At 40.3% G+C, this 14,774-nt stretch overlaps 1 long non-coding RNA gene across 1 annotated transcript; it reads left to right on the forward strand.

Annotated features, from left to right (window-relative positions):
* The first annotated feature begins 2,657 nt into the window (after positions 1 to 2,657).
* Positions 2,658 to 4,076, forward strand: LOC118519906 (uncharacterized). The gene is made up of 2 exons (XR_013443270.1): positions 2,658 to 2,925; positions 3,317 to 4,076. It is a non-coding gene; the product is annotated as an uncharacterized LOC118519906 (long non-coding RNA).
* Positions 4,077 to 14,774: the final 10,698 nt, after the last annotated feature.

Here is a 14,774-nt window from a genome sequence, read left to right on the forward strand (position 1 = left end):
GGCCCAGGTCATGATCCCGGGGTCCTGGGATCGAGCCCCACATGAGGCTCCTTGCTCAGCGGGAAGCCTGCTTCTCCCTCTCCCCCACTTGTGTTCCCTCTCTCGCTGTGTTTCTGTCAAATAAAATATTAAAAAAAAAAAAAACAGAATAAGTGGGGAAAACGCAGCTGTGTGCGGGAACTGCAACTGAAGCATGTAAGCCCTGGAATCTCTGCCTTGACACACCATCCCAGAGTCATGTGGGAAAAAATAAATCATCACAGGGAATTGCTACTTTCTTCCTTTTACGACCCTTTATAAATAGCACAACATGTATTATAATTGCACACTTTATGTAAGTGCCTACACTCTTCTCTCATCCACATTAAAAAGACACCTTTGAGGGACGCCTGGGTGGCTCAGTCGGTTAAGCATCTGCCTTCGGCTCAGGCCATGATCCCAGGGTCCTAGGATCAAGCTCCACGTCAGGTTCCCTGCTCAGCGGGGAGCCTGCTTCTCCCTCTGCCTGCCACTCCTCCTGCTTGTGCTCTCTCTCTCTCAAATAAGTAAATAAAATCTTTTTAAAAAAATACACCTTTGGAAACTGAGATCCTCTGATTTTGACGACATAAATTATAATTCTAAACTGACCAATTTCTTTTCTACCTCAACTCAAACCAACATTCTCATTAGTCAGGCATCCGAAGACACTGAATTTATATCCAAGCAACATTTGTAAATGATTAGAATGCAATAATCTTAAATTTGAAAGAGACCTTCGAGAAGCGTCTCTCACAGCACTGGAGCCACCAACCAGCACCCACTTGAGAAGCCCTTGTGTCAATGGTTCACCTCTATAAAAACAGCTGGGCTCCAGGGTTGCCCAGCTCGGCTTGCAAGAAAGGCCCTTGCCATTTTGACCATAAACCTCCTTCCCTGTAATTCCCACCTATTCGTTTCAGTTCTCACTCGGGAAGCCACACATTACCCATTCCTTCTTCCCCAGGGCCACGAAATATTGTAAGACAACAAACATGCTCCCTAACGCAGAGCCCCTTTCCTCCTTTCCTCTTCACAGGGCACCTTCTCTTGCTTCTCCTCATTCCAGGGGTCCTTGCTGGGAGGAGGTTTAAGTGTCCCACGGCTCCTTTAGACTGCGTTGGGGATGGAATCTATCTGGGGTTAGGCAGACCACACACCAACCAATACAATCTCGAGCAGAAAAAAAACTTTTTTGCATGGAATTGACATCCATCATAGACTGCCTTCAACTCACACTCATTTACAAAACAGGGATGACTGTCCTCATGCACAGAGATGAATTAACATGACGTATCATAACAGGAGAAAAGTGGTTGACCATAAAGACCTACTAACTGCACCCCATTCCCTCTTTAAGATCATTTCATCCAACTGTGACTGTACTCCAGAATCTGCTTACTTCTCAGAGATCTTAACATTATTCTAAAATGTTCCGATTTTATGATTCACGTCAAGGATATTGAAGTACACCACAAAGTATTGACAGTGTAATCATGTAGTTTATATTAGATGGATGCCATTTCACTGAACTTTCATGAAATTATCAAATTTAAGAGCTAAAAGGAACCATAGGAATCATTTACTGTAACGTCTTCATGGGGTGGATAAAGTGAGGTTTGGAGAGATTAACGGACTGTCCCACAGCCCTGTAGTGAGTTTGTGGCAAAAACCATCTTCAGATTTCAATGTTGCCACCTACATTCAGCATTCATGCATTGTCTAACCATGGGAAAGGAACTCTAAAATAATAATACTATCTGGCATTAATAATTTTTAATTAGCAATAACTTAAACCTCACTTATCAGAAAGGTTTTCCCTTGTCCAATGTAAAATAGACGCTCACTAACCCTGTCTTTTTCATGTCTGTCTTATTTTTCTTCACAGACTATAGCAATCATATTTCTACATTTGCTTATGTGGAAATATAATTATACATAAGAACTGAGATTTTGATTTTCAGCCATGTTCATACAGCATCTGAATAACTTAAACACCAAGCCGGAGCGGGCTGAGAAGCCAGGGAACTGGGCTCTCGTGGCATCACCGACATGAGTAGCTATGAAATACTGAGCAAATCATGGCTTGGTCCCCAGGTTTCTTGCCCCTGATGGGCTGCCACTCCCAGCATGGTCGCCTCACAGGACCAGTAATGATCCTTGCCACCAGGGATGAAGAAAGAGTAAAGGGGAGGATGAGAAGTCTGTACCCAGTGAGAAACAGGTGGGAGGGACGGGAACTTGAGAGATGCATAAAATGCAGAAGCGAAGGAGGAAAGAAAGGAATTTAAAGAAAGCTGCAGGGACTAGATCCTTTCGATGCTGGGAGCAAGAAGACACGGTCACAGTGTGGAGCAAAACATCCACGTGGGGCTCAGGGGAAAGTACCAGAGAAGGAAGCACAGGGAAAAGCCTGAGCATTGAGTTTGTATGTCTGGGCCTTGGGTGTTGGTGGAAATTAATTTAGTTGGTTGGCAGCAGGTCCAAAAGAGATGTCAATGTGTAATAGTTTTTGAAAAAAGTATATGTAAATCAACAAACAGCCATGAGGACTGAAAGAGGAAATGTGGTGACTGCTTTGAAAGCCTAAAAATTTTTTTTTTTTAAAGATTTTATTTATTTATTTGACACAGAGAGACACAGCGAGAGAGGGAACACAAGCAGGGGGAGTGGGAGAGGGAGAAGCAGGCCTCCTGCGGAGCAGAGAGCCCGATGCGGGGCTCGATCCCAGGACCTGGAATCATGACCTGAGCCGAAGGCAGACGCCCAACGACCGAGCCACCCAGGCGCCCCAAGCCTAAAATTTATACAAATAGAAGCAACACATCCTAGCGCAAGGACATGTCCTTCATTTGGGGCTTCTGCTTCTTTTTTTCAAGTGGACATAACACTGCATTAAGTAGTCACGTAAGTGCTTATTCTAAAGCTCCAAGCCTTCTGCATGGAATCCTCAAGCAGAGCCTTTTCTTGTGGCTCTGCGTGCAAAGGCCAGTGGTTTCCCTGTCCCAGGACGACATCCCCGCTGGGTAGCAGGATGACCACACTCAGGTGGCCCTCGGCGGCGGGCACTGTGAGGACCTGTGCCTGGGGCTCCTGTACGGAGCCCGTTCTCAAGTGCCCTTGTGGTTGCATTATCCGCTGGGCTTTGCTCTGGGACTGTAAAAGTAAAACCAGGGAAACAACAAAGCCAATTTCTTCTTATTGTTCCATTTAAGGCATGGGAAATTCACATTTATATTCATCCTCCAACGTTGCCTACATTGAGTGGCCAAAATGAAATCTATGTCTCTTTCCACAGAAATATCTGATCACTATCGTGATGATTTGAAAGGAAGAGTCACCTCAACAAAGCAGCTGCTGAAGGACAAAATGTCTGTCTCTCAATATGTTCTTTTCACTCAACTGGATGTGGTTGATGCCCAGAAGCAGTTAATTCACTTCAAAGAACTGGGAAATATGCACCAAAAGATCTTATCAGGAAAACTTTTTAAAAGTCAGATAGGTCCTTTCAAGAACATAATTTAGAAATCCTTCCAGATCAAGTAAAATGTGACTCATCTGGACTAATCTGCAGCATTGAGGTGCATGGTACAAAGTAGTCACAAAATAGCTAAGAATGTAAGTGAGCTAAGTAGCTAAGTGAGTTCCATATAATGAGACCACTTTAAGGAAATGTAGTTGTGACCCCAACCATATTTTATGTTTTTCTGTATGACATGCTAGTGAACATAACATAAAGATACTTGCATTGTGTATGTAAACCAAAGGGACCAGATTTCACTAGAAATTAAAGATTCCAACTGATTAACTGTTTCCTCTAGCAGATGTGCTCCTTTTTGGGTATGCTTACCCCTCAAGTATCTCTCTATGAATCCTGCTAAAATCTCCACTGCATTTTCCTTATACTGGGGTCCCCCAACTGGGCTGATCCTTGGAAGGACCTACGGGGGCTATTTAAAAAATGCAAATACTCAAGCACTTTTTGCAAATCTTCAGGAACGTGGCCCTGGAATCTGCATTTTTAAAAAACATCAGCAATAAAAAAGAACATAATTTCACTATGTGTTATGACCCCAATATGTGATGGCAATATTCTTTAGAAAGAGAATACTAGATACTTCCAGATGTGACTAATGTGTTGGGCTAGAGGGTTATTTTTTTCCTTAAAGTCATTCACTATTCCTTTTGCATAAAAACGTTTTATTCAGAACTATAAACCCTCTTTATTTTTATAGTTGACTATAACAGATTTTAAGTTGACCAACAATTTCAAGCATTTGAGAGAATAAACACATTTGATAGTTTAGGGACTGAGTTATCATATACAAATCCATTCTTTTTTATTAAATGACATGTCTGATTTTGGGTGCAGCCTGATATCTTGGACACCTTCGGGGCACTAAGAAAAGCTAAAGAAAAGAAAACTGGAGGTGGGAGCAAGACAGCACACCTGGAAACTTTTATTGTGATTGTGAATCTTGTTCTCTGGTTTGGCTTTGCTTAAGATCACACCCATTTTACAAATGACCTGCCAATTAGTTCTGAAAGTGTTGATTCCTTGTTCTCCATCAACTGCCTCATTTCCAGTTTGCAGTTAGTGAATTCTTTAATAATGATTTAAGCTTAGCCCAAAGCCCAAACCCACTTTAAACAATTCCAAGGTCTATATTTTATACCGCTTCTTCATTTTACAACTGGAATGCCAAAAATAGTATCCCTATTTTCAGAAAGGGTAAAAATACTATGGAGAATTTAAAAGAAAGGTTTAATAGCAAAACCAACATTTTGTAAATCCAACTCTGCACTTAGTTGAGTATGCACTTAGGACAGTCGCTTAGAAATTCATTACCTGCCTAAAGCCAGAAATAATGTAACGTATTTTAAGGGCAAAACTGTTGAGGATTGCCTTGAAAAGAAAAATAAATTAAGACAGGAGACTACTTCATCCAACCTGAAAGCCATTGCTTCGGTGTGGTCTTTCTGGAAGGCACAACAATAGTGTTAACCAGCACCTGATGATGGGGTGCCATGAGGCTGTTGGGTGATAAGGGTCTGCATTTCACCTTTGGGGAGAGAAACACACCTGATCAGCCATGGGATAGGAATTATTCCCACTGGCATTAGATGAGACAGTAGATGTAATAAATGTGAAAGACTCAGAACAGTCTGGTGTAGATGAAGTGTCATAAAGGTATTCATCATCAGCACCATCTAACAGGAAAGGGGGATTTTAAAAGTTAGGAATCCTGTTGAAGTTAAAAAAACGATTTAATGTATTTGACGATTAAGTTACCCAGTTAAGAGGCGGTTTAGAACCTCACACCAGTCAGAATGGCTAAAATTAACAAGTCAGGAAATGACAGATGTTGGCGGGGATGCGGAGAAAGGGGAACCCTCCTACACTGTTGGTGGGAATGCAAGCTGGTGCAGCCACTCTGGAAAACAGTATGGAGGTTCCTCAAAAAGTTGAAAATAGAGCTACCATATGATCCAGCAATTGCACTACTGGGTATTTACCCCAAAGATACAAAAGTAGGGACCCAAAAGGGTACGTGCACCCCGATGTTTATAGCAGCAATGTCCACAATAGCCAAACTGTGGAAAGAGCCAAGATGTCCATCGACAGATGAATGGATAAAGAAGATGTGGTATATATATATATATATATATATATATATATATATATATATATATACACACACACAATGGAATATTATGAAGCCATCAAAAGGAATGAGATCTTGCCATTTGCAACGACGTGGATGGAACTGGAGGGTATTATGCTGAGCAAAATAAGTCAAACAGAGAAAGACATGTATCATATGACCTCACTGATATGAGGAATTCTTAATCTCAGGAAACAAACTGAGGGTTGCTGGAGTGGGGGGTGGGGTGGGAGGGATGGGGTGACTGGGTGATGGACACTGGGGAGGGTATGTTCTCTGGTAAGCGCTGTGAGTTGTGCAAGACTGTTGAATCTCAGATCTGGACCTCTGAAACAAATAATGCAATATATGTTAAGAAAGAAAAAAAGAAGAAGAAGAATGTAGCAGGAGGGGAAGAATGAAGGGGGGGAAATCGGAGGGGGAGAAGAACCATGAGAGACGATGGACTCTGAAAAACAAACTGAGGGTTCTAGAGGGGAGGGGGGTGGGAGGATGGGTTAGCCTGGTGATGGGTATTGAGGAGGGCACGTTCTGCATGGAGCACTGGGTGTTATGCACAAACAATGAATCATGGAACACTATATCTAAAACTAATGATGTAATGTATGGGGATTAACATAACAATAAAAAAATTTAAAAAAAAACACAGTTAAGAAAATAAATACACAAGACAGAGACTGGGAGAAAATATTAGCAATATATGCATCTGACAAAATTATTTGTCTTGAGAATATGTAAAGAGTTCCCACAACTCAAAAATCAAAACAATCCAATTGAAAAATCTTTATAAAGAAAGATATATTAAGGTCCAAGAGACATGAAAAATGATAGTCGATGTCATTAGTTATCAGAGAAATGTGAATTAAGGCCACGATGAGACATTACTACAAACCCACTGAAATGGTTAAATGAAACAGATTTACAACACTAAAAAATTGGAGAGGATTTGGAGCAACTGGAACTTTCATACGGTACTGGTGAGAATGTAAAATGGTTCAACCACTTTGGGAAACTATTTGCCAGTTGTTCAAAAGTTAAACATGTCTCTAGACTAGGACCTAGCAATTCTATTACTAAGTACATGAGAGAAATTAAAAGATATGTACACAAAATGCCTTTTACAAAAATGTTCACAGCAACATTATTCATCATAACCCCAAACTGAAAACAACTCAAATGTCTATTGACAGGAGAATGGATAAACAAACTGTGGTAGATTCATACATGGAATTCTACTCAGCAATAAAAAGGCACAAGCCATTGATACATCTAAAAACCTGAATGGATCTCAAAAATAATACGCTGAATGAAAAAAGCAGTTAACAAAAAAGTGCATACTATACTGCATTTATTTAGAAATTTAGAATAGACAAAACTAACCTCTGATGATAGAATCAAATCAATGGTTGCTTGGTGGCACAAAGGAAATTTCAGGATGATGGACATGTTCTGTGTCTTGATATGCATTTGTCAAAACTGTCCAAGTATACTTTTTAAAATCGGAGCATTTCACTCAATGTAAATTATTCCTAAAAGAAGAAGAAGATTGAGGAAAAGAAGTCTTAGATCCCTTACCTTTTGTCTTATTTTCAATCCATGAGTTAATCTGCATCCTGGCTTCTTCTAAATTATCTTTGAAATCCAAATTTTCAGGTTTCAGTTCATATAATTTTTCAATACATTCTAAATATTCCTATAAAGTGAGCATAGAAAAAGAAGAGACGTAGCAAATAAATTATGATTTTAATACATTTAGGCCATACATGGTAAAAATCTTACATAAATAAAGGCAGAAATATGTAAAATACAAGTATGCAGGACTAGGCCCAACTAATAAAAATATATACATTTGTCATATTTGAGGCATATAGTAAAGGAAAATTAACAAATTACTATAGGATGTTATTTCAATGACAAAGACATTTCTCTTTCTTCTCAGCCTCTGAGGGTGCACTGCATAATTAGGATAATCTGACAAGAGAATTAGTGTCCTCAGTAATTAGTGTCAGATATCTTGGTTTCCAAGATATCAATTCCTTTTTTATTATTGATATCAAAATTTTGTCAGTGTTGTTTTTAATCGTAAACTATGTAAAATGTATTATTTTTATGCTTCAACTGGACTCATCTGAAACATGATTGAACATGTCACAAATTAACATCTGAAAATTAGAATCCTAAACTCTTCTATATGAAATAAATGCATATATAAAATATATTGTATGTTCTCTACATAGCAATATCTATCTCAATATATACTACATCTTTTTATTTTCCTACAGTTTTGAAAACACAAACAGTACTAGAATAAATTAAATAAAGGAAGGAAGGAAAGGCTTCTACCTTACTTATGGAAACATGTTTTACTTTAACTCCCCAGGAGGAACTTCTGCAAACATCCCACTTGCCATGGGGACTTGACTGGACATACTGATTTCCAAGAGAAGTGTTTGAATGTGTGAATGGACCCCTGTTTCTTGTTCACACTAGGATGAGGTTAGAAAATACTTGAAAACAGGGACCTTGGTATCACCCACTTAACTATCAGCTGAGGTTAGACAAGGGGGTCTTTGGTTTGCATTAGGACATGAGATTTCAGAAAAAAAACGGAAACAAAGACTATTTGTTCCGCCATTTGGACATATTGAAAGTTTTGCCTTTCACGGACTGTGCCTGTCTGACAATGAGACCATGCTCAGAGAGCAGGCACCACGACATGTCACCATCACCTCACGGGCATGAGGGACAGCGGCATAGTCCATGCCCCTGGGCGGAGCTTGCCCCGCCTCCTCCACAAGATGGCCCCGGGCACACATTCACATGGACGTATTAATTTTAGTATAGTTGGCATCAGGGAAAATGTGTTTGCTATATTTTGTAATAAATAAGAATTCTGGGCAATGAAGTTTGGTCTTAGTAGCCCACCACAGATAATAGTGGGAAGGTCACATCTTCTAAAATGCTATAGACCTCCTTACATAAATGAAGGAATACATTACACTGTTTTTTTTTAGAAATTACTAATATGGAAAAGAATTTAACAATAAAGCTTATAGGGGCTCCTGGGTGGTTCAGTTGGTTAAGCACCTGCGTTCGACAAAAGGTCATGATCTCAGGGTCCTGGGATCGAGCCCCATGTTGGGCTCCTTGTTGAGCCGGGACCTTGCTTCTCCCTCTCCCTCTGCTGCTCCCCCTGCTTGTGCTCTCTCTTGCTATCTCTCTCTCTCTCAAATAAATAAATAAAATCTAAAAAAAACAACAATAAAGTTTATAAAGATAAGCCATCTTTAGTTACCTTTCCAAAAAATAATATAATTATATATTTTGAGCACTGACTATTGTCCAGGCACTTCTACTGTCTGGGTAGCTTTTGGGTTCCATTATGAAGTCGCTCTGATAAACTGCCATAAAAGAAATGAACACAGAAGTAGGAACTATACATACCTTTGTGTTTAAGGAATTTGCAGTTCTTGTTAATTCATTCAAGTGAAACACCTACAAAGGGAAACAAAGAATTATTTTCAAAGGCTATTGAATGCTACTCCAAGAGACCAGATGGTGAGAAAGGAAATCAACTTCTTGCCATGAATGTTAAGCTGTTTACATTTTTATGAACTTTCTGTTATTCATTGCACCTTTCTCTTATCTGTTTCTTAGTTTTGTTCCACATGAAAATAAAAGATATTATCTCAAAGAGGAAAGGTGAGTTTGAAAAACAAAATCTTTCATGTGCTCTTAAGCAGGAATCTGAGTATTACAGTGTTAGGGATGGGGTGTAGACACTTACGTGTGTGTGTGTGTGTGTGTGTGTGTGTGTGTGTGTGTATTTACCTTTATAATCCTTGTGACAGAATGCAAGACAGGTTTAAAAAGGTGTTTAAAAATAATTCAGGCTTATTCATTTGTGTTGTCACTTTGTTTTGTTCATCCCTACATTCTCAGTTGTGAAACATTGTAGGAAGCCCGTAAGTATTTGTTGAATGAAGAATGAATGATCGTGTGGATTAATGAATGGATCTTAACATCATTTGCAGGCAGTTAATACCATTGGTTACTCACCAGGCATGCAAAAATAACCATTAAATTCATATAGTAGGTAGTTATTGCCAAGTTATGTTCACAAATGGTATCCAATTTGATGTTCACAGTATCCCCTCGAGATTCCGGTACCTTCTATCATTTTCTCCACAAAGAGTTAAGAAGTTTCCTAAAGACCTATTGACTAACCCAAGGTGTAACCATAGTTTCCTAAGATCTTTATCAGAGAACAGCTGAAATAAAACATTGCAGCTCTCTTCAAATATTGAACGGCTGAGTACATTTAACATGCTCTGTAGACGGGATAAAGAAGTAGCTGATATGGAGCAGATATTTCAACTTTCTTAAAATACACATGCAAGAGGATATAACTTTTGTGTACATCTTTTAAGAACAGGAAAATGATAAAGGAGCCATGGTTATGGAGAGGTAGATTTTAGCTCAAGGCTAGGAGGAACTTTCTACAATGTCGAACTTTCTGAATGTTTGTTAAAAAGCTACTTCACCCTCACCCTCTCAAGCTCCGCCTTATTGGAGGACTTCAAAGAACTGAGCAGCCTCTTGCCTGCTGGCTTCTAGTGCAGATGGAAGTGGAGAGTGGAGAGTGGAGAGTGACTCCCGGCTCTGACCTGGCCTGGCAGTTTCCTGTATCATAGGACAGAACGGTTCCATAATCCGTGGATCTGCGTGAATGGCGCCCCCTGGTGGTGCTTCTGTGGTCCACCTCCTCCTCCTCAAAAGAAAGCGCAATTGTGTGCATCTGGCTGGGTCTTTGAATGCTGTAAGGGAGTATCATTAAGGGGATGAAAATACGAGGGATTTTTCTCCATTTTGTATGGGAAGGAGCAAGGAAAAAAAAATTTGACCTCTTTGGGTCTCTGCGAACTCAGGTGCTTGGCTGCCAGAAGAGACAATAAATATTTCTGCTCCAGACTCTGCCTGACTTGTGCCCTCAGCACAACGGGCCAGGCCGTCTCTCTGGTGGCAAAACCCGAAGCTAGCTGCGGTTTAGAAGGAGTCCCCGGTCAGCAGGTCGTCTCTTGTTTTGAAGGAGGGGTGATGGGAAGAAGTGACTCTACACATACTCATCCCACGACATGTAAAGCATCCTTAGCATCCTCCTGTGCTCCTATTTCTCCCCTGCCACAAACAAGTATTTATTGAGCAACCTACTGTGGGTAAGACATTTGGAACCTAGTTTACCAATGCACGGAAACAGGATAAAATTGAACAGAAGAGCTTTTACATTTAATTTTTCTTGAGTTTAAATATATCATTAAACTCAGAGTTTGACTCAGCTCTTCAAATTCATTTCCACTTTAAATTCTGACTGGGGAGAATCTTTGTTCCACTAGTTACTCATTCCCTCTATAATAAGCAGAGAGATAGCGAAGGCATGTTGACAGAGACCTACCAAGAACTATTTCTTCCAGTCACCCAGAGTCATTGGCTGAATTAAAGCACTTATGATCTCTTTGAAAATGTAACTGTATAGATTATAAATCCTTGAAAATATTCTTTATGTGACCCATCAGAGGAAGGCCCTGGGAGGATGCATATGGGTGGGAATGGAGGTGGGGATTCCCAATTCTGCTATGGGTCAGGTTTGCCTCGATGAGTGCCTCCCCTGTTTGCCCTCTGCTGTGCTCACTTATCCCCTGACCCTCAGAACAGAGCTATGGGAAATCTTACCTTCTGAGCCCTTTTTGAAAGAGCCAATTTGATAAGTAACCTGAAGTGAAGGTGGACATTCTCCTATGTTTAGAGTTGGGCATCTATGGGCGATCTCACAGGAGAGTGCTTGAAATCACCACGTGATTGTCTTCTAGACATGGCTGAAAGTGTGATATACCTTTCCCATCTGAGATGCACCGGTGGCCTCTGGCCCCTAAGACAAGGGAGAAAAGAAGAGGTTCTTAGTGGTGTGGTCATAGCTCATCTCCTTAAAAACATCAAAGCAGAACTGTGCATTTGCTTCACCGAGTGCATTCCTTTACCTGGGTTCTGGAACACAAAGATAAACAACAACAAAAATGCACATCAAACCACCACTATGTAGCAGTTTATTTCAAATTAGGGAAATAGTTACTTCTATTTTGTGAAATCAAAATGCTCTAAGAGGGGCTTTATGGGAGCAAAAAGAACACAGATGTTGGAACGAAATGCATTTCTATCTTCGCCACCTTCTAGCCTTTTGACCCTTACTTTAGTTCTCCTGGTGTCTACGTTCTCTCTGGTGATGGCTAAGTAACAGCTTTCTTACAGGATTCATGTGAGGATGAAATCATGTAATATCTGTAAATTTCAGGAAGCACTGTGCACTCGGAGTCATACAGACACAGGGCTGCCCCTAAGAATGAGTGCCTCCTTAAACTTTGCTCCTTTGGGAACCTTGCTTGCCTGCCCCTGCTCCTGGCCCTGGTTGGGATGCCAGGTCAGGGTTTTGGATACAGGAGGCTGCAGGTCTGTATTTCTGGTGGCTGTACTTACATTGTGTTATGGACACCTTAAGGGGCTTCCATTAAGACATTCAAATCAGAGTGAAATGCTCCCTTCATCTGTTGTTCATGTAAACGGAGTATCTCAGTCTTAGAAAGTCCAAATGTTTTAGGAAAATGCTTTCTTTGTCCTGTACATTTTAAAAGGGGAAAGAACCCAGTGTGGTACATTTCCTTAAAAAGCACCTGAAAAGGAAAACGTGTCATTGCTGAGTTTGAGTGAGGATACAAATAGAAAAGTCATCTTTTTTTTTTTGCTGAAGTATTTAACTCATACAACGTCTTGCCAATATCCGGAAGCCCAGAAGCAACTTTTCCAGCCCAGGGGTGTGGTTCCAATAAAACAGCCTTAAGAGTTCCTCCAAAAAGATCAAGTTTGAATAATTTGGCTAGCTAAATAGCTGACATTTCATTGGCACTGGAAATGTTACCACTTGCTTAAAAGCTACCACTCTCTTTCCATCAACATGGAAGTAAAATCCTCTAAGACACCACTATATTCCTATATATTCTGGAAATGGAGTTGGGGGGAGGGAGAAAAATATGAGTCAGATGGGGTTCAAGTTCACAAGAAAATAGCAATAGATGCACAAACCAAGATCTGTCCCTCAGAGTTTGCGAGATGCTGACCCGTTGCTTTTTTTCTCCCCACTCAAGTGTTTGGGAAGTCTACTTCCTGGTAACCCACACAGCCAACTTACAATCAAAAACCATCCTCTGGCTATATCAGTTAATTCTAGTTGGATCCAAAGAATCTGAAAAATAGGATTGCTCTGCTGAAGGAACAAGTAGTCGAAATGGCCAAGCATGGGTCTTGATAATGGAGAGCCTTTAAACCTGACAAGCTTGAGTTCTAATGTGAACTTTGCCTTCTGTTACACATGTAACTTACTTGACTTCTCTGAACCTAACTATAAAATAAATCTCCTATTATAAAATAGGAGTCACCTGAAAAGGTCGTTGTGAGTGTGAAATGTGATAATACATATAAAGCCTCTAAATAGGAATATTATTCAATACTATTATCTTCCTTCCCCCTTCTAGTGATTATGGATTTAACTCAAAGAAGAGTCAAAGAGATTTGAGGAGGAAAGTATCAGGTCCCAAAATTAATTCTACAAATGTGGACACCGAAGTGAGCCTAGAAGGGTTACATGACTTCCTCAAGTCTGCACAGCTAGAAAACATCCAATTCACAATGAACACCCAGGTTTCCTGACTCACGACCCGGCACCTCTCCCTCTAATTTACCAGATAGAGACACAACCCAGAAAAAGAGGATCTAAATTTGGTACCACATAGCACAGTTTCCTTTTAGGTGTGGTAGCCATTTACCAGCAACTTTCTCACCTAGCCTCAGTTCAGGCATCCTGAAAGTCCTCAGCTTGACCTGGGAATAGATATTGGTGACAGGAATGGCTCTCGTCGGTATTGGAAACCATGACATCAAAAAGCTCCCTCAGTGAGTGCGAATAGGGGAAAAGAGAACCACGCTGCCGGTTTTATATTCATGCCTCCCTACAAAAGTCCCCCAAACCATGGCGCTTCTCACTGCCCTTTTCCTTTGATTACAACTAAATATTTTCTCCTATGCTTTCTGAGACAAGTCATCACCAGTTACAAAAATCATGTCAAAGAAGGTATGATGATTTAGCATTTGCATTTTTACTTGGTCTTCAGGTTGGCTGAAATTCCACTCCGTGTGAGCCCACACACAGACACACAGAGTACTCGGCACCAAGAGTTTGCTTCTCTTGTCTTCTCAGAACTTGGTTGCACAGGTCATTTTTTCTTGCGCTGTGAAGTGATTTAAAGTATTTATACCAAGGGTAGAGAGTGAGCCACCTGATGTACGCAAGGTGAAATACACTGCTTCTCTGGTCAGCGTAGTGACCCAAGAGATGTGGAAAAACTTAATGAAATGTTTAATGCCATGGATTTTATACAATAAATTGAGTGCTCTTTTATAATTACAGAATATATTAGATGTTGAAAAATTAATTTGTACGTATATATTACACATAGAACATATCATCGGTGTTTAAAAGGCAGAGACGAAGCATTTTGTCTTGGGAACTGGAAACAGGTTTCTTTCCTTGACTCCTAAGATGATGAAATGTTGTTCTGTCTGGAATAGAGGCATCCAGGGATGGAGTGACTCTTGTTGAGTAAGGATTTCAAGCATCTCAAGGCAAAGGTAGGCAGGATTCCCACGGGAAGCAAGTTACATACCAGCTACGGCTCTAACTGAGACAGAGACTGATAGGGTGTACTAGAGTGTGAGAGGTGGAGACAACTTAGCAACTCTTCAGAGACTTTTAACCCATCAAAGAAGTACTTTTTACACTGTGATCCAGACCACGTATTCAAAAAGGAAACAAGAGTTTTGCAAAAAATACTTCCCCTTAGGGTTAATGACACATTCTGATATTTCCTTTCCCGTTTTCTCCTTTTTCATGTTTTAAACACTGAAAGCAATTCACTAAATTGTTTTTACAACCCACTAATTGGTCCCATTCCACAGTTGGAAAATGTTAACCTAGCCCAACCGTCT

The sequence above is a fragment of the Halichoerus grypus genome, chromosome 13 (assembly GCF_964656455.1).
Source record: "Halichoerus grypus chromosome 13, mHalGry1.hap1.1, whole genome shotgun sequence".
Taxonomy (NCBI): Eukaryota; Metazoa; Chordata; class Mammalia; order Carnivora; family Phocidae; genus Halichoerus; species Halichoerus grypus.